Source organism: Balaenoptera acutorostrata, chromosome 7, assembly GCF_949987535.1.
Source record: "Balaenoptera acutorostrata chromosome 7, mBalAcu1.1, whole genome shotgun sequence".
NCBI lineage: Eukaryota > Metazoa > Chordata > Mammalia > Artiodactyla > Balaenopteridae > Balaenoptera > Balaenoptera acutorostrata.
The window spans coordinates 35379065-35400475 of NC_080070.1; the positions used below are offsets into that span (position 1 = coordinate 35379065).

Consider the following 21411-nt stretch of genomic DNA (forward strand, 5'->3'; position numbering starts at 1 on the left):
TATCCAAAGTCAGTTTTAAGACATTCAGGGTTACCAGGTCAAAGAATGTAGGAACACAAATAATAAACAAATCCTCTTCCTAGTTTACTCAACCTTCACTGAAACTCTTTTGGTTCTAGTGGTCATAATAACTTGTCTAAGAGACTTCAGTGGCCTTTGTGCATGCAGTGTAGTTTTAAGATTGTATGTTAATATATGCATATGTATGTTGATCTAGCTGGAAGTGTTTTTTTGTTTGTTTTTAGTTTAGCGAAAACAGTTCAAAATCATATGATTATGATTCAAAATCATACATAAAGGTCAATTCCAAAGACCTTCTTAACTAAAAAATAAGTTCAGACATAGGACATGTGACTTGGTTTATTTTACAAAAGTTCTACCTTGGTGTTTCCGTTGTAGGAGCTTGAGGTTCCCCTGCTAGAAGAGAAGGCCTTGCTAGAAACTGAGCAAGGTGCACACTTGATAAAAATAAGACAATTACTCACAGATCCAAACACGTCGGTCAATGGCCCGGATGCCATGCTGATTGTTAAGGCCCAGAGAGTCTGCTATTTCTTATGTATCTGCAGACTCTCGTGTTTTATTTATTCTGGTTGGGATATGGATTATAGTGCCCTTTCAATGTGTGTTACTTTGAAATGAGATTAGCATAATAGACTAGATTTTACAGCCTTTCATTTTCAAGCCCATTTTGCAGGCTCAGAAACTAAGAAGTGTTGACAAAGGACTGATGATGATTGCACTTGTGCGATCAGAAAGGGTTCACAGGACATTGCCCACTCCAAGGAGAGATCATCCTCTTACAGATCTTAGGTAAACGAAGAAAAAAAAAAGTTGTAAGCAGGGAAGGACAAACAGAGAGGAGAGACATTTCCGAGATGTACTTAAAGTTTTTTTTTTTATCCCGTGTGTAAGTGCTTGCTTATGAGGGAGCTTTTATGTCCACCCCATAACAATACACATTATGACTTCTGTGTTGCTCCCCAATTTGCCTGTGCACAAATAATCTCATATCATGATAAATAGTTGAGGAAGAACACTATGAGAGATCATCATATATTAATCATTTCAGTTATTTTAATGAAGGTAAAATGGAAGTTAGTCTTTGAATGCATCACTACAATCTCTGACTCCCACAGTGACCCTCGTCTGGTGATGAGGAATCCTGAGCACACCAGCCTCTTATGGGCAGGACATTTTTTTCTTGCTTCATAAGAATGAAGACTTTTAAATTTATTAGAGGAGAAGAATTTTTGTGTTCAACCCAAATGAATTGTTTATAATTAATGCTTGGTAATTAATCCATACACATTTTCCTCATATGCCCTAAAATATATTCTACTAGGTTATGAAAAGGTAGTTTTTGTCCTTCAGGCATCAAGTCTCTATAAGCTGCCTCTTGGCCTTAGAGAAAGCACTGTAAATGGAATAGGGAGGGAGTCTCCTCATTTAATTTGATACATCAGGTCATCATCAAAATATTTAGTTCCTGATCTTCCCACACAGAAGGTGACTACAGGTTAATAAGAACAAGTGGAAAATAATTAAGGATGAAAATATATACAATAAAATGCAAAACAAATCAGAATAAATAAAGTTTAGTGTGACTATTAGGTTAAGATGTCTTGATACTCACTCCAATCATAAAATGTGTGTTTTTTTTTTTCTCTTTTGAAGGACAGAAGAAGCCTGATACATACAGTGCAACTATTCCTTACTGACACATCTAGGAAATAATTTAAAGAAAAAAATGATGAAAACAGTAATTTCTTCAAAAGTTCCATTGCCTTTACCTAGGGGCAGTGTCATAGGCAGATAATATTTGCTGTCATTTTCATCATATTTCTCTTTTTAAATTATTTTCTACATATTTTTTTTTTAATTTAAGACTAGGTCATCTATAAGTTCAAGGAATCAAATACAATGACCAAAATACAAATTTACTTCTTTTTTGCATGAAATAAGTCCAGAGATAGGTGATCCAGTGTGCGCAGGGCAGCTGCATGAAATACTTGAGGATCCAGACTCTAGTGTGCTTTTACCGTCATCTTCAGCTTCTGGCTTCTGCTTTCTAGGTCTCAATTTGGCTGGTTAAGTTCCAGACTTCTGAATTATGCTGCATTCCAGCCAGCAGGAAAGAGGAAGTCAGACAGCTGGAAAAGGGCATGACTCCTCCCTTAAGAAAAATTTGAAGAAAAATTTTCAGTGAGTTCTATAGGTCAAAATGTATTCACCCCTAATTATTATAGGAGGGGGCTGGGTCTTTTAATCTTTTAGCTGTGGTCCAGCTAAAAATCAGGCATTGCTTATTATCAAGGAGGAAAAGGAGAGCAGATACTGAGGGACAACTTATGCTCTCTAACATGCTAAGGGTATTGGTGTGACGGAGAGGATATTTTGTGGTAAGAAAAATGTGTTTATGTAGAGTTTATAATTGTTGTAAGACAATGTTCAGGTGACTGTATATTATGCTACAGTCTATAAGGGTAAGATAAACAAAATTTACAAGATATGAGTAGGCAGCAGTACTGATTTTATCTAAAATTATGAAATCAAATCAATATCTATACATGTTCAGATAGACTAAAAATTCAATAACCCTGACAAAAGTAGATTAAAAACATATCAGCTCCCTTAATTTTTCTGCAAATTATAATCTCCTGGAATAGTTTTCCCACCAGTGCCAACCTTGAACGCTGAGAATCTTGAAAAATAATAAAATTTTAGATGAAATTCAGATTGAAGGTGTGTCTCACCTGAGAACAAAATAATTCTAGTTTCAAACTATTCTTAGAAGGAAACAATAAAGAAGTGTAATCCATAAAAGAATGTGTCTTTTTGTTTCTTTTGTGAAGTTTCTTAGACATCAAACAGGTTTTTCTGAGCATTCCGAATAATTGAGTGTAGATTAATAAAAACATATGAGTTAAATTGCCCTCAAAGTGCAGAGGCTTAAAAAAGAGACAAAACTGAGCAAAAGAGATATGAGGTTTGTCTAAAGCCGAATTGTTTTTTACATGCTCCCTATGGGAAGTATGTTGCTTTGCTTCATCTACTCCCTCATGCTTGCACTCATATCAGACGTTTATGGAGCACCTTTGATTAGCTGGGCTCTTTTCTAGGAACTGGGGACTGCAGCTAGGGAGACTTGGGATTTATAATCTGGCAGGAGGACAGAGCCTAAATAAGTAATTAACTGCAGTTGTAATTAATTACAAAAGAGACAGGGTGCAAAGAGAGCATATGAAAATATATAACAATGTAAAAAATTTAGGAAAGAAAAAAAACCACGGATTAGGAACAGCATGAAGTTAATGAAATCAGTATATTTACAATCATGAGCTCATTGTAGACTGTATGGTTAAGCTGAAGAAACTATGAAAAATGAAAATAATAAACTAATGGCATTTGCAAGAGTGAAAAAGTTAAACCTGGGTTTCCCCAATCAGTTGCATCAATCAAGATGTCTTTATGTCTAATTTATAAGGGGAATATTTGGAAAGCAGAAGGACTACAGAGGAATAATCTCCTAAAACCCTATCCCTCTCCTTGGTCGATAATGCCACAACAAGCTATTTATTTAACTCTGCAGCACAGTCGAAATCATTTTTTTTCCTCTTTGTAAGACTCAAATATAAGTTTCTAAGGAAGTATGCAGACAATATTTTACTCTGGTAATCAACGCAATAAGGAGAAATTACTACTTCGACAGTTGATCAGGCATCAATCAAAGTTATATACTCAATTCGTAAGTGGAATAAAAGTGATGGCCATTAAGGAGACAGGGTATAGGGAAGGAAGGGCTGTACAGTGTTTCATGGGCTGCTAAGTTACCGGAGACAAAGGCTGAGATAATATTCAGCTTTACATTTATACCAGCTCATCAAAAATGTAACATTTTGTTGAAATTGATCTCAGGTTAATTAAAATAAATAGGATTAAAAATTTGTTACAAAATGAATTTTCCTCCCCTTGTATTAAATACAATCTATGTTTTCTTTGTTTCTCTCCCATTCTCCACATTTATTTGTCATTATTACTAGACCCTACTGTGGTAATACATCAAGGTAATAGTGTTCTGATAAGAATGTACCTGGGATGATTTGTCAGCTTTTGCTTCAGAGACTGGAATACTTTAAACATAGAAGTCAATTGTAATAATTGATGCTGCCCTATTTGACACAAATAAAAGACTCATATAATGACACAGTGGGAAAATAGAAAGGAGATTGAGCACTGGACATGAAACAAGAGCTGGAGTGGAAGTAGAAGAATCCTCAGAGTTGTGGAAGAAACTAGAAAATTGCCTCAAGGTCAGAGAAGATGCCCTCTGTAAAACCAGTCTCAGACTATGAATGCCATGTGTGTGGGGGGAGGGGGGGAGAGTGTTACAGGTACAGGAGAGCAGACATGTAGGTCCATAGATATCAGCTGCAAACTCCGAGAGATGACATTCACTTAGACCATGATGTGTACAGACATACCCTCCACAGTCTTTCCTGGTATCCTCAAACCTGTCAGTTATTAATGTCAGAGGCAGCTCCCTGCTTTGAGATTTCCAGAGAGAGGCAGGCAGGGAGTGCAACAAAACAAGTAGAACAGATATTCAGAGTTTCAAATGCATTAAAAACCATCTTTCCAGCGTAGGTTCTGTTGATAATCCCAAGGCCCACTTTAGGTTGTCCATCTCAGTCTTATATATAGGACATAATCTCTCCTTCATCAGTGAAACTTGATAATGGTCAGTGATTTTCATCAGAGAACACAAGAGAACATAAGTTAGAATCTTCATCAAAAGCTCAGTTGTAAGAAGTACAGTGTAAAAATTTGAAGAACTCTGTTCTGCCCATCGATGTTTTTTACCAGTCAGAGGTTTGTGCCCTGGAACCTCATTATTTGGCTCTTGGGTGAATGGGGCTTTTAATACACCACTTACCTTTCAGTATGCATAAAAGCACTATGCTTAACTTCTCACTATGGGAAGGTGTGCTTCATTGCTTCTGTTTTGGTTGTGAGATACCTGGTCCACGCAGGTCAATCAGTCCAGTCAAATATAGGCCAGAAAGAAATAGCAATACAATCACAAGCCATAAAACAAAGGTCCTGTAGTGATGTAGAAATCTTCCACCAAGGCTACCAACAATTTTCTGAGAAATTATATTAATTTATAAGGAAACTTAAAGAGACGCGATACAAGTTACTAAATTAGGAAAGGATAATTTTTAAGAAGTGGGGTGCCACGTTCAAACTTCTACATACAGGTGGAGTGGGGGGACATTTCAAATGGAGATACAGCTTTTATTTAAAAAGAAACTTTTAAAAGTTTAAGCAATTATATGCACTAGGCACTTTGCACAGCACTTTACATTTATTATCTCATTTAATCCTTACAGCATGCTTGAGTTAGATACCATTATTATTTGCATTTTAATGGTAAGGAAATAGGCTCAGGAAGGTGATTCAGCTAATAAGTAGGAGAGGCTTTCAAGTTTAAGTCAGAGTGCCTCCCCCAGGGTCATTATGCTCTGCTAGACTTATTTACCTTTGCTGTCGTCTTTCAATGAAGGGCTGGGACGCATAGGCAGGAGGGGAAAAAGGTGGTATAATTGTGGCCACACAGCTGGCTATTTTTCAGTCTTTGATAAAGTTGTACCATAAATGACATAGCTTCCTGACTCCTGAATAAAATATTTTGCTATTGTCTATCTGATTGTGAAATATGGTATGGAGGAGAGGGAAATTTATTTGGAAAGAAGAGGAACAAATAGGTATCCGTTACTACAATATGTTGGGTCTGGTGAACAATGAGTGGTGCATGGGATGCACTGGAAAAAAGTGTAGCTCATGTGATTTTACGGATGTGTCACCAGCTATAGCCCATTATAGGTAGAGTACACTATCACAGATGCTGCAAATCCCTACTCCTACATCCTCTTTTACTGTGAGGCTGGAAAGTTAAGTACTTGATTTTTGAGTCTTCCTTGCAGCTAGAGGTATATACATGGGACCCAGTTCTGGCTAATGAGTGGTTAAGTGGAAGTCTGCTGGGGAAGGCTTCTCTTTCTAAATAAAAGGAGAAGCTTCCTAAGGAGAAGTCCTTCACCTTCCTGACTTCTGTTTCCCTTGAACTTGGATGTGGTTCCTAAATGTGTAGTAGGCTTGTTGTAACCAAAGGAATCACAGAAATGCTGGCCAGCCACCCCCTTTCTCCATAAACTCCTCTTGGCTTAAACTTTTGGTCAGTTATTGTTTCTTGCAGCCCAAGCTATTCCTAATTAATACACATGTCATGTTATCTTTCTTCTTTTCCACAAACTATATTATGCCTGGGTGAAGTTTCAGAAGTACATGATCGTAAAGGTTATGTGGTTTCATGTTGGCAATTCCCAGTTCCCCACTAATTGTGTGCAGCCCCTGTGTTTCTGTTTGAGACACAATGGGCTATTCCCCTTTCCCCAGACATGCCAGAGCCATCCCCTCCTGTGTGCCTTTGCCTAATGCTGTTGCTTCTGCTGGAGATCTTCACAGTCATTCTGAACTGTTGTCCCCATCGTGAAGTCTTTTCTGGTTCTCTCAGGCTCAATGCTCTGTGCATATCTTCCCGTATATCCCCTTAACACTCTGTTCTTATCTTTATTATAATGCTGATTATTTGTTTGGTAATCATATGTTTACTTATGTGTTTTTACCAATACTCTCTGAACTATTAGAGGTCAGGTTTCATGTCATACGTGTCAGACACACAACAGGTGCTCAGTAAATATTTTGTTGTTGATTCATTTCTTCCTCCTTTGAATCCCCCTGAAACTTTCTTCTTACATCTCTTTGGCACACGTCATTTACTTTTCTTATTTCATAACTCAGTAGTGGGCTACTTGGAATTCTGTCTTGCTCATCTTTGCATCTTGAATGTATTTTTAAGCTAAATTCGTATTTCATGAATTGAATTGGACTGTTAATAGTTAATACATTAAGGATATCTCAATCATCATGTTAATTGCTACTTCCCCTGGGGATGGGGAGAAGAAATGAGGGATGAACTGTAAGTATCCAGTTCACTGAAGGGGTTTTTAAAAATCTCTCCTATTTAAGTTAAAAGTGAAAAATTAATTTGCTATAGAAAGAAACCCATGTCCCACATTCTCCAATACAGAAGTGTTTGAAGGATGTAAAAGAAGAATCTGTTTTCAAGAACTTTCTAGTTTCCCCTCTCTAGTCGTCAATCCAATTCAAGTGCAATTTAATAAGTTAATTGCAATATGTGATTGACAGAGGCAGGGGACAATGTCTGATGTGAGGACTTCTCTATAAAAAAATTATGATAATAACTAAGGATCCTATTATTTCATTAAGGACTCTATGTCTTGGCTGATGCACAGCAAGACTTTCTCAAATTCTACCTTAGAAGTGATTGATATTAAGCCTGTATTCGTGCATTATGTCAGCAAACCAGAAATGGAGAAAATGTTGATGAAGGTCGGTTTGAATCTTAACTCTTGTGAGCCTAAAGGTCTAAGATGGAAAATAGTATCGCATACAAATCTGGTTGAAGGCATCATTTATCCTGCCAGATTTACATAGGAACATAAGAAGGTAGTAAGCAACCCTGAACCTCACTAAATTAAAAAACGAAAACTTGTAAAAAAACAGTTTCCATGATAAATAAGCAAACAAGGTTGTGGGGGAGGGAGTGAAGGAGAATTTTCATTATGTAACATAAATGAATTCAGAATAATGAAAGATTTAAGAAGACTCAAATATGATTTTTTTAAAAAAAGAGTTGTCTTTCTGGAAACCAAGAGGCTTTAGTTTTAAGTATTTTGTTTCTGAATCAGAAATTTCAGTGAAGCTATGCATTAAGAATGCACTTATATCTATTTTTTCAAATTTCAGATAATTATTTGATCATTTAGACCATTAATTATTTTTTTTAAATTGAACTTATATTTATTATTTGAATATTTAGTAGCCTTAAAGCAGTATTCCTAAAGTGATTTTTCATGTATATTAATTTTCAGTAAAATGTTAAACGGTGGGATACTTCTTAAATTTTAACATTTTATGAAGAGTTTAAGAAAACATTTTATTGAATGTGAAACAATTGAGAAATATAGAAAGATTTTCAACATAGAATTTTTAAATTAAAATAAAAGGGAAACAGTCATATCGAGTGGTACTTAAATGCAAAAATGAATAGTTACATCAAAAAACTTTCCCCCTCAAAGTGGAAATAACTCATCCTTCATTATGCAGCAAGATAGTTGTTCATGTAGCCTAAACATTTACAGTAACTGATTTATTTCACCGTTGAAATCTATTGCAGTTCAGATAATTTCTCTGCATTAGGAAAATGAATAAATTAAAAGTCTGCTTCAGCAATTTAGTCCTCCTCAGCAGCGATTCTGCAAGCTTGGTAGAAGATGTCAAAACCTGCTGAAACCTAACAGAGTCAACTCCAAGTTTGTGTATCGCGGTCCACTCTACCTTTCCGTCAGGCGGTACATGTGGAAATAGAAAAGCAGCTCTCTAATTAATCAAAGTCAGATGTGCCTGAACGCCTGGAGTTGTTGCTGATCCTTGGCCCAGCTTCTCCCATGTTCTCGCTCTATGTTTTTACCTTGAAAACTTCTGCTCTGAGCTGGGAATGCCTGAAGGGCTTGCACGGTAAGTCAACGTGAAATTATCTCAGCAGGAAGAAGTTGCTTTTCAGCTTAAATGATTTAAGGCAGCAATTTTTCACACTCTCAAACTCTGACAAACGCCCAGATTGCCTCTCATGTCTGACTTCAAAATATTCAAAGAAAAGCTATTTTTATTAAAAACACTCTAGAGAAAATTGTATGTCACTTGTTCTCTGATATAACTTCATTTCTCCTGACAGTGACAATTTTCACCTCAGTACAATTTCTTTATTTTTTCCAAAGCTAATTCTGCTTAATATTAGTATTTATACAAACTCATATCAACTTGTCTCTGTGAAATATTCAAGGGTGTCAGGTAAATGTTGCTCACTGTCATTCATCTTCTCTGGGTGTTCAAAATGATCAATCGATTTAAAACTACACGTAGTTAGTTTGGATATTATTGTTTTATTTGTAAGGGAGAACTTAACAGTTGTTAACACCCTTCATTTGACACACCTGTGTCTGCGACTGCAAGGATTTCCAAACTTGACGGCACGTGTCTGTTGCCAAAGATCATAAAAGTTTACATTAATTAATCTGTTTGTTCTATGCCTGTAAATAAAGCAGGTAATACAGTGCATGTTTTGTCTTGTGCTGCTTACATGTTAATAAGATTACGGTGGATGTCATATTGCCCAGAAACATCACATTTGCTTTATTATGAATGCTGGCAGTGCAGAAACATCACATTATAATCACTTCAAAAAAGAAATATATTATGCATATTTTCATATGTGTTTATAATTCCACTAAACCTCAGCAGAATCAAACTCAGTAGGGACAAGAATGACAGAAGGTTTAATGTTCCAGAGCCTGCTGAAATCTTGGTACATTAATATATAGCAGGATGGTTAATATGTATAAGGTTACTTGTGGCCTGTGACCTCAAAGCATATCTTCTGGCCTTATCACGTTTCCATGAGAAAAAGTAACCACTGGCATGTGAATTTTCCGCAAATAATTTGGAGCTTTTTTAAAGGGTTAATTTTGTTTCTAACTGGGAAAGCCTGAAGTAAGGTGTTTATGAGGGTAATGTGAGCAGTCACCATTATCCAGGTACTGAGGAACTGGAGCACACTCCTTTTTAAATATATGTACCAATTTCCTACAAGTGTGCCTTTTATATTCCACTAGATGTTTCATTTCTAAATAAAACTGGATCATTTTTATTTCATTTCTATCCATTACAAAGAAATCAAGGAAAGAATTACCTGGCAGCCTTCTTCTTCACACAGTGCTGGGGTCGGGTCAATGGAAGTACATCAAATACAGAAGGGAAGTGCGTTTCATAAATTTCAGTGTTACAGCAATGCCATACACAGCTCCTACACTAACGCCCCTGCTTGAGAAGTTGTCATCTTTCCCAGTCTGTGACTTGTAACGTGTTTTCTGTTTGGAAGTCACAACTACTTTGATTTTGTTTAGCTTCCTTGAGTTTTATTTACCATAGTTACTAGCTCACTGAAGGGAAAAATTATTTATGTTTTAAGACGTACTTAAACATAACAATCTGTATCTTCCTTGATATTGAAACATTTTTAAGATAATTTCTGTATATATGATGAATTCTGTGAACAGTTGATAGCTTAACCTAAGTAATTATTGAAAAGCCAAAACTTCACTGGTAAAACGACTTTGTGTACACACATACAAGATTGCCTCTCAGAAGGGTTTAAGTAGATTGTTACGGGTTAAAATTTACTTGGCATTAAAAAAATGAGTATTTAATAAAAATTTGCATGCTAACAGTATTATTTCTTTTGTGTTTTCAAAGGAAGAAGCCATGCTATAATATCATTTAAGATTCTTCTTTCTTACTGATAAATTCAAAATATGTTATATTCATGAATTGTTTAAATGCTTTGTTTCTGTTTTACAATACGTGCATACAGGTAGGAAGAAAGTATAGGATTTGCTTCCTGACTAAAATATTTACAACTTTATCTTATTGTATATTTTAGCTGTGTTATGGGAAAATAGAAATTGTTTATCTGAAATGTAATTACCTTAGATATATACCAGTGAAATTGTTATTGATCCAAAGGAGTACCTCACATTAAGCTTTAGATTTTAATAAAATTTCAAAATGAGCTCATTCTATATTATTATTTATAAAATTATGTTATTTACAAAAGCACGTAATTTGATAATTTAAGATCTTATAAGAAATATTCCCTATTGCCTATTAAAATACTTTACTCTCTATAAAGGGATATATAAATGATAATACATTATACAAATATATGAATTAAATTATATTTGTATTTATTATCCATTTATATATATCTAGCATTAAATTGGTTGTTTCACTAAAACCATTCAGTGAAGTATATTTAGTATTTTTTGTTTCAATTCTTTTAAAAATAGAATAATGGTTTATTACTTAAATTCATGTTTTTCTTTCATCCTTAGTGTTTAAGTGTACTGCATTTCAATCATTGTTTATGGAGTATTTAAAATATGAAATGTTTTAGTAAAAATTGGAAACTGGGTAGAACACACACACTCAGTTAAGAAGTAATTCAGCAACACCACTGTAAGCAATCCTTAGGGTCTACCTTTGTCCCTGAGTCTAGTCTAAACATCTTTGTAATACAGAAAAAAAAAAAAAAATTATCTGGACTTTTTCAGTGTGATCTATGCCAAGAAATCAAGGAAAGTGATAAAAGCTATAAGAGAGCCTATGCATTAGTGAATATTTATATTGGCAAGATCTGCAAATTTTATAAAAGTAAAACAAACACAGAGGTTGCTTATTTCTGAAAGGAAATCAGCCTCACTGAATTTCTTTCAGGAAAACGTTATTGCTCAAAATGATATAAATCTCTATTGCTATCTCTAGCAAATTAACTTGAAATGCTGGCAATGCCAAGGAGGTGCATTAAGTTTTCTGTTGTTTACCTTTTCCTAATCACCATAAAAATCCTTAGTGAAACAATTATTCTTAAAACAATCAAGACAGTATATCTCTATAAAGGGGAAAATCGATTTAACAACAAAACTAGATTTATCTCTATTGATCACGAGGCATTCAGTGTAATTTTAGTGAATTATGCCTGGCTTTCACTTCCTAGCAGAAATTTTTCAGTGATGGTCAAAAGGCAAACTGCAAACTACTGCATAATCTTTTGCATGCTATTTACCTATCCTAATCACTGCTTTACAAAAAAAAGGGCATATACAGGAGACTGAACCAAATATTTATTTTCTGTTACATGAAACAGTGTTACTATTGTGTGTGACTTATTTAATAGTACTTACCTAGGAATCTGATGTCATTTCTTTCAATTCATTAGTGAAGAAATCAGGTCTCTATAAAAGGATTCAGTGTTAAAGAAACAAATCCAAGTTCATCTTATGAGAACAGAATTAGAAAGATTAAGAAGTAACATGATTTTTTCTTCTTAAATAGAAGTTATTTTTAAAGACATTATTAACACTTTCATATCTGAAACTTCTTCTTAAGCAAGAAGGAAACACAAAAGAATTGGAGGCAGATTAAGAAAAATTTAGTTTTGCTATGCTGTATGCCCTATAAATTGTGCATACCATTTGGAGAGATATATAAAAAGATGAATATTCTAAAAATATCTTAGAGATGGTATTTGTTGTTCACTTAAATACGTGGGTGAATGAGTCATATTGGCTTATATCTCTTTCAACAGTAATGAAAATACTCGATCTAAATGTATTTTGTCAATGTAGTCATAGAATATTTCTTCCTGTGAAATGTTGCACATTTTCCCCTTCTGCTGGAAGGATTAGAAAATTTTATAAATAAATCAGTCCTTATTTAGAAAAAGGGCAATTAAGAAATTCGTATTCGTGTAAGAAGTTTAAACAAGGAATATACCTAAACATATAATTGAAAGATATTTCCTTGTAAATCTTAAATCGCATTTTAATAAACAAGTAAAATAATGTTATTCAGTCAATAGATAATAATTGCCTTTTCTTATTGTATAAATCATAGCTTTCACTTTTATTATAAATAATGCAAATAATGTGCTTGCTAAATCAAATGGATGATAATACACTAAGTTAACCAATGTAAAAGACTAACTCATTTTACTATTGCTAAAATTTGGATTCACAAATTCAGGTCAATTAAGCTGTTGCCATGTATTCTTAATAAAGTCCATGTTCCATAGCTGTTCAAAAAATATAAAGTAACTTTTATTTGTTTTGTTACATTAATGATAGCTCAATTGCTATCTTCCACCACACTTAAAGACATTGGTGGTGTTTTGTGCATTCGTGCAAAGTAATGTTGATATTGTAAATTGCTATATTCAATTCTAACTAAATTTATTTAAAAACCCTATTAACATAAATAACATTCTAATAAGATTTAACATCAAAGCAAAGCAGTTTATAAAATATAAGAAAAGAAAAATTTTAATTTGAAGCATTGAAGTAATATTCGAATGTAATATGCAATAATCATCCTTTTTAAACCATCAACCATTAATTAAAGCAAAATTAACAAGAGTTGAGTTTAGAATGTTAAATGTGATATATAAAAGTATTTCTATTGAAAACTGATATTTACAAGTCACCTAGACTAGCAAAAATACTTTAAAATTGATCCTATAGATCTAGGTAGATTGTAATCATATTTATAACTTGTAACCCTTTGTTTAAAATCTAATAACATTAATGTGAATGTATTATTATGATATTGAACTACAACTTTCAAATTAGACAAGTAAAACTTTTAGAAATACTATTTTCAATTGGTTTTCCTATAATATGAATAGCTAATCTAGGATATCATATTTTAGTGACTGTTTTCCTGTTATCGGTATACAATCTTATGATTTTATAGTAAGACAAGCATCATCAAATGTAAGTAAACTGGACTAGTTGTATACATTGTTTCTTTGAAAAAAATTGAAAATACCTAGAGCTTTTTATAAAAGAGGTGGTTGCTAAACTGAATTTTAATAAACCAATATAATAATATTATTGTTCAGTAGGTAATAATTGCCTTTATATAAGCTGAAAAATATTGTTTAGAGTGATAAATATACAATGCTCCATTATGCATCTGGGAGTGCTGATGCATAATTTTTAGTTCTAATGTTATTATGTAATTGAGAGAACATGTTCATTTGCTCTAATAACTACTAAGATGCACTTAATAAAATGAAATGTAATAATACTTGTAATTCAATCTATTCATGGAAGTAATTTTAAAAGTCTACCACTCTCCTTAATGTGGATAACATTCATAATTTATAAAGTGTTGTGATGCAGAATTGACAATGCCATTGTTTTTTACACTCTGAGATGATTCTGCAGGCTTCATATCATCTGCATACCAACCTCAGGATTATCAAGGGCAAACAAAAGATAATTAACACCAGAAACAGGCAAATGCAGGAGCTACCGACTGAGGGTTCTCATTTAATGCAAGACTTCTGAAAACCAGAAAATGAAATAACCATAGAAAAGCTTGTCTCAGAAAAAAAAAAACATTTCAGTATTCTATTCTTTATATAAACCTTGCCCCACCATCCCAGTTTGTAGCTTATCAGAGAACATGGTCTCAAGATGGTATAGTCATCATCTATATCAGATTTAGCAAAAGTTATTTTTAAAGAATGAATTTCAAATTATATATTTTATACTTTTAGTTTCCTTAATACCAATTATAATCATGAATTTATTTATAATGTGTGTAGAAGAGTGGAAAACAAACTACTCCCATAATAACTTCTATCATGTTTTCACATTTACTAACTAGGCTATAATAAAAAGGAAATTTCTACAATTAAACAAACTATTTTATACTTAGCTGTAGTTTATATAACATTATATACAGATAGTATGTATTCAAATGATGGTTTCAAATCATTAAAATCTTATATTTTTTCACATGAAATAATACTGGTAACAGAGAATATGCTATGTTGACCTTGATTATAGTACTGTCTTACTGATTAAGTGAAATTATTTATATTTTCCAAACTAAGTGCCCTTTAACTTTTAGTAAATCATCTCTATTAGTGTGATTCACATATATGGGTATTTTCACTTTACAATACAGGGCAATTGTTAAATGTTTTAAATACTGGACTTCTAAAGTTCTGAAATAATAATTATAAAATTATGTTTGAAATAAAGTGACACAGTTTATAACAAATTCATATATTAAAGACTTTTTAAAAATGTTAGGCTTCTCTGAGAAAGTATCATGTTATTAACAATTTTAACTGAAATGGGTAAGGTAGTGACAAGCCTCAGAGTTTACAATTATAAAAGAACATTATTGGAATATGGCATTTTATCACATGGATACAATCACAGTTTGTCTTCAGGAAATAATTATGCATTTTGGAGCTCTTATGTGATACAGTTGCTAGTTCATATCCCAAACACCACCATTAAGTGGATATTCCATAAAATCTCTCCATTGGCAGTATGATTGAGAATAGTTTATTTCCTTTTGAGTTAATTTTTTTTTCTTGTTTTATACCAACTATTCTGCACCACTTTCAAGAGGGGTCAAAAGAGATTATATGTCATATTTAGTTTAATTCTATTCTCTGTAGAACCTGGGTTAATTGCGCTACATGATTACCTTTTAAAATATCAAGTCATTGTCTATAAAAGAATACACAGTTAATCATAAAATAAAAATAAATCTCTCTTATGCCACACAAATTGTTAAAAGAAACATGTTAGTCATATCTCCAAATTCTTTCCACCAGCTTCTTTCCTCCACATATATTTTCCTGTTGTTATGTCCCAGGGCCCCATCTTTGGGGTCCATTGCTTGATCGTCTGTCCAGCTATATCAAATAAATTGAACTATTCTTTTAATCTTGTACTGATAAACATTAGTCTAAGTTAAGGCTCATAACAAGGCACATAACTGGCTTCACTGTTGGTACTAAAATGACTCATAATTGTATCAATTTGACTGAATGGAAATATTTTACTAAAACTAAAGCTACAGTCTTCTTGATTTAGCTGAAAAATATTTCAGGAAGATTTTATTTACATACATATTTTAGTTATCTTCAGAAATGCGTTGTGGCAGTTAAAAATGGCCACACATTCTTGACACATGTCCTATTGAGACATAGGGTCTATTTTCTCTCTCCTGGAATCTAGGCGGTCTATGACTGCTTTGATAAAGGAGTATGTTGGAAGTGATGCCATGCCATTTCTGGGACCAGCCTTTGGGAAGACTGGCAGTTCTATCTTGATTTTTTTAGAGCCCCGAGCTGCCTGTGAGGAGTCCAACTTTATGTAAGAAGTTCATGCTGCAGAAACCATGAGCAGAGGCAATGGGGCTACGTAGAAGGGAAGAGTGGTTCTGCTGAGCTCAGCCCTGCAGATATTCTTGTCAAGGTTCTAGGGATGTAAATGAACCTAAGTGGGATCTTCTAGACCAGATCAGTCACTAACAAAATACTGCCAGGTGACCTCAGTTGATGCCCATGGAGCATGAGAATTGTTCAGCCCAGACCTACCACAATTTGTGACCCACATAATCATGAGATAAGATTAAATGGTATTTTGGAAAACATGTTATATAGCAATAGATGACATAAAAAGACATTTAAGCATTCGAGATACACAAATTATAATTTGTAAGTAATGGCTGAAATTATGGTATTTAATACTGTGAAATGACTTTTATCCATGCAATTCATACAATAAATAGCTTTATCTTAATCCAAGAAAACCTCATTTCTCTAAGAAATCGAAGAACTTGGATGAATAGTAAGTTATTTGCATGATCTTTTTACTCAAAATGAGGCTTTTTACCAAAAAATGTTCATTTTATTTATTTAGAGCTTTATCTTATTAAGCACTTGTTATAGATGATCTTATCCAACTGATTCATATACCCCCCTAAGTTATTCCCGTTACAGATATGGGGAAGCAGGGACTTAAAGAGCAGATGGCTTGCTTCAGATCAGCCGGTGAAGCGAGCCAATCAACACTAGAATCCAGATTTTCAGAATCGGTACTCATTTATCTTTTAACTTCATCCATATCGTCTCTGGTATCAGGCTGCCTGTACCTGAAATTTGTATGCCAACGTTTTATGTAAAGTCTGATACATATCTCGAGAAACACACCAAAGTGGTTGTTTTTTTGGGGTTTTTTTTGATGAATTAACTCATGAGATTTCTTCTAATAGCAATAGGAGTTGTCTGTCTAGCTAGAGAACACTTTTTGTTTAATATTGTTTTAACACTAATATATTAATAGATTAATAGATATTAATCTATTAATAGATAGGACTGTTCTAAGACTGTAATAGGGAATTTGAAATAGTAACTTAGTGTGTTTAAGCAAGGTATTTGCATTTTGTTTCTATGTTTACTGAATATGAGCTCCAGGATTCAGAAGTTGGGCCTAATTTTGACCACTGATTTTCTTTAAAACATACAAAACACTATACTCTCTGTACTATATTTATATGCATAAAAATCAGCTGACATGTGAGTTAGTCAACTATTGAAAGAGGTTGTTTTAGTGTTACAGACCTAAACTATAGATCTGTATCACCATCCAATTTTCTTCTTGGGTTCTTTTCATCTTTTTGCCTTAAAAATTCCTCCAAATATCCCTAATAATTCCCACTGTACCAGTATTTTTAGAAAATTATATTCTTTCTCATGGTTCATATTCCTTAAATATCAGTAAATTATCATCTCTACCACTAAGCAGTGCTTCACCATGTTCTATCAAGTGAAATCCTGTACGCTTTCTTCATTAATTACCGTCACCTTTTCTCTTAATCATTTTGAATTTTTGAATCTTTCTTTAATTTGCCTTCTCAAATTGGGATACCTAAAATTAAACATGCTATTCAGAGTTTTTCATTGTAGACTTTTTCATCTCTTTCCAATATTAATCACAAGATTATTTACCTCTTTTAAGGGTTTCATTTTCAATCATGTCCTAGTTAAGATGCATTCAAAATAATTAAAATGCCATAGTTGAAGTACAGGCCTACAATTCCATATTAACTCTCTGAATAATAAAATTTAGTGTGCTAAGACATCAGTAGAGTGAATGTTTATGTGACAAAGAATGAGAAAGATTTCTAAGAAAGCTGAGAAATACCTTACCAGAAGTTTTCTGAAACAAAAATTTATGCGTTGCTGGGCAAAGGATTGCATACAAGGCCACTGACCTGTTTCAATGCTAGAGAAGTTGCTTTTGATTTAAATATTTCCAAAAAGGCTGACTGCCATAGGACAATTGCTTGCATTACCAGGGAATATACACATTTTAAAAGAATTTAAACTTAGCTCTGTCTTGTGTATACGAATGCATGCGTGTTTGTATAATGTACATAATTTACCTTCTCCTCAAGATAATAAAAAGCAAAATAGTGGCCCTAACTCTGGATAATATTACAAACAGTAACGAGTATAAATGCAATTTTCTAACTGGTAATGAAGGCAAAAAATACTTCCAGACATTTTCCCATGAAATTTTGTACCTGTACACTTTGTCACTTTGCCACTGTAAGACTATTTCTTTAATTTTACGAATTCCGAGATTGAAATACTGTTAAATATTTGGAAGGTGTACAGTATCTAATAGCAGGCAGAATGGATGAGCATTCCATTTTCTAGAAAAATAATGTTTCAAAATATTCTGCCTACATCAAAACATTTTCTTACCTAAACATTTTTTAGACAGTTTTGCATTTGGGGGATATTTTTTCTTGAAATGCCTTCCTTTTGGTGGATGGTATTCATCTTGATAAGTAGTTACTATCATCAAGGATAAAACTACTGAAGAATAGAAAAAGATGTTAGAAAAGAAATCCATATAAAACTATGAGGATATGTTATAAAAAACCAAAAGCAGCATTTGTTAGATCCTGAGCCAATTAATTTTAGAATAGAAAACAAATTCTCCTTTCATTCATGGAATCTTATATATGATTGCAGACCTGTGTGGGGAGGTACGGTGACTTTTAGTGGCCTGGAAGCCCTATTTTGTTCAGTCCTGGTTCTCATCAAACTTATCAGTAGTTGTATTCACCAGCATGAAAATAGATTCTGGATATGAAATCAAAAGAATGAGGAAATATGAAGAACACCTCATAGAGAATAAATTTCATGAGGATAGTGATTTTGTAAGAATAAGAGCTAGACTTAATTAAGTATCATTAACCGGTTAAGCACTGTGGTAAGTACTTTCTGTGCATTAACTCATTTAATCATCATAACAACCCTAATTATTATGATTCTTGTATTATAGATGAAGAAGCTGAGACACAGAGAGGTTAAGTAACGTTCTACTGTCTAACTGCTAATAATGGGTAGAGCTGGTAATTGAACTCAGGCGGTCTGGTTCAGTCTGCTCTAATTACTCCAGTGATTTTCAAACTTGAGAGTATATCTGAATCACTTGGAGGGCTTATTAGAACACAGATTTCTGGGCTCCATCCCCTGAGTTTCTGATTCATTATGTCTGGAGAGCGGACCAAAACTTTACATTTCTAAGGGGTTCTCAGGTAATTCTGATGCCTCTGGTCCAGGGACCACACTTTGAGAACCACTGCATTAAACTATACTCCCTCTTAGGCGCTATTCTTGACAAGCTGGATAGCATATAATTTTAGGTTCTGTGAAATTTTGCTTTAAGGGATTTAAATGTTTGCCTTGGTCAAAGCAAATAATGGATGAACTCACAGTAATGGTATGTTCTAATTAAGCTAACCATTAGGAAAGGCAAGTCGGCACAAATTCATTCATTCAATAATCATTTATTGAGTTGACAGTCATGGGTTTAGGGATTTGAAATACAATGATGGGAAATGTATTGGCCTTTCTCCCAAGAAATTCAGCCTAGGAAGATGTATAAGCAAATAATTGAAGAACAGCGCGACGTGTTTTGCAGTGGTGACGCAATGGGTGTGGATTGATAGGTTCAGAAAAAGTTTCACAGAGAAGTTTTTGAGTTATCTTAAAGTACGACCTGAAGTTAACAGTGGTATGTGTTCTAGTGAAGAGGGTATATGCCAAGTTATGGAGATGAGAAAGGGCACATTGAATATTGGAAATTATTAAGAATCTGATTGACTGCAGCTAAGGGTTGGAGCAAACGAGCGGGAGGCTGAGTAAAATAAGATTAACATGAATATGCAGGAATTTATGAAAGCTCGGTGACTTCCTGGACTTTGGATGAGAAGTCATGGAGAAGTTTTTTTTTTTTTTTGATGTGGACCATTTTTAAAGTCTTTATTGAATTTGTTATAGTGTTGCTTCTGCTTTATGTTTTGGTTTTTTGGCCACAAGGCATGTGGGATCTTAGCTCCCCAACCAGGGATTGGGCCTGCACCCCCTGCATTGGAGGGCAAAGTCTTAACCACTGGACCACCAGGGAAGTCCCTCATAGAGAGGTTTTAAGCAAGAGGTGGGCATTCTAGGAAAGGTGACTGGCAAATGCAAAGTTAACAGTGATAACCTAGAAATTGTTTGGAGGACACTTTAGAGCAAGGGACCTTAGAGGCTAGACCAGGCAGGGAAGGATGTAGGAGTAATCTAAGACAATGGCTACGGGGTTGAATAGGAGAGAGTAGGTTAGATAAATCACACTGAGTGGTGCTGTTTTAAGTGTTTATGTATTTTAATTCACATTATACTTGGACGAAACCTATGGATCAGTACTATTACTTTCTCTGTTATACAGATAAGAAAACTGAAGCACAGAGAAACTGGGTCATTTCCCCAAGGTCACACTGCTTGTCAGTGGTAGAGCCAGGCTTTGAACCCAGGCATTTTGGCTCCAGAGTCTGCCTTCATATCCAGGTCTAGGGATGGACTGGATATGGAAAGTAAGGGAAAAAGAAGGTACTTTGAGTACTTTCCACAACTGGCACATATTTAGGCCAGTAAACACATACACAATATCCAGTGGTTATTAGGTAGCTTGGCTATCTAATCCATTCAAATGATGATCTAGTGGAATTAATAGGAAACCAGACACCCTTTTCAGCAGGTTTCCTTATTAGGACTCTCTAAGGCTGGAGTGAACACAATGCCTAGCAGAGCATGCGGTCGATGAGGCAGACGTCTCCTCTAGTGTTATCACTCTGGCACAGGGATGGTACGTACTCTTCTGGCCATCCGTGCTAATGTTACAGTTTTAACAACAGCCACTACTGGGTTAGTGCTGGGGCTCTCAGCTCTGCTTCAGAGTTTGTTCAGTTCAGTCACCAATTTTTTCTACCAAGGGCCTGCCATTTATTAGACATTTTACTAGGTAATAGGGGCATAGAATGAAATAGTCCTGCCTTGGGAGAACCAACTATGTATGTGGACATTTCATTATAACGTGGTGCTGTGGTAGCCAGTGTACAGGGTGCTACGGAAAATTAACAGGATCAGGATCACACAACACTTTGGAAGTATGGCCAGAGCCACCAGACTTCTTATCACTTCCCCATCAGATGACTAAAGCTCCTCTCTGTCTTTCACAGTGAAGAAGAAGAAAATGAAATTGAGTAAGAAGACATAGAGTAGAAGAGAAGGAAAGGAAAGACTCTTCTTTGCAGCTTTTCCATCATGGTGGACTTAAGGTACCAGCTCTTTCTGAGACAGTGAGAGATAGTCAGATCAATGTGGTAAGAACAATATTAAGGCATTTCTAAAACCGAAGGCTATTAATTTAAAAGACATACACTTCTCGGAATCTAAGATAAAGGTACAACTTTCTAGCCCTAGTCATTTTACCATTT

General features: G+C 34.3%; 1 long non-coding RNA gene across 3 annotated transcripts in view; it reads left to right on the plus strand.

Moving 5' to 3' along the window:
• Positions 1-21411, plus strand: part of LOC130708642 (uncharacterized) — a 331810-nt gene that overhangs the window by 226780 nt on the left and 83619 nt on the right. For all 3 annotated transcript variants that reach the window (XR_009008925.1, XR_009008926.1, XR_009008927.1), the window contains exon 5: positions 21154-21252. This is a non-coding gene — a long non-coding RNA (uncharacterized LOC130708642). The remainder of the gene's footprint in view (positions 1-21153; positions 21253-21411) is intronic.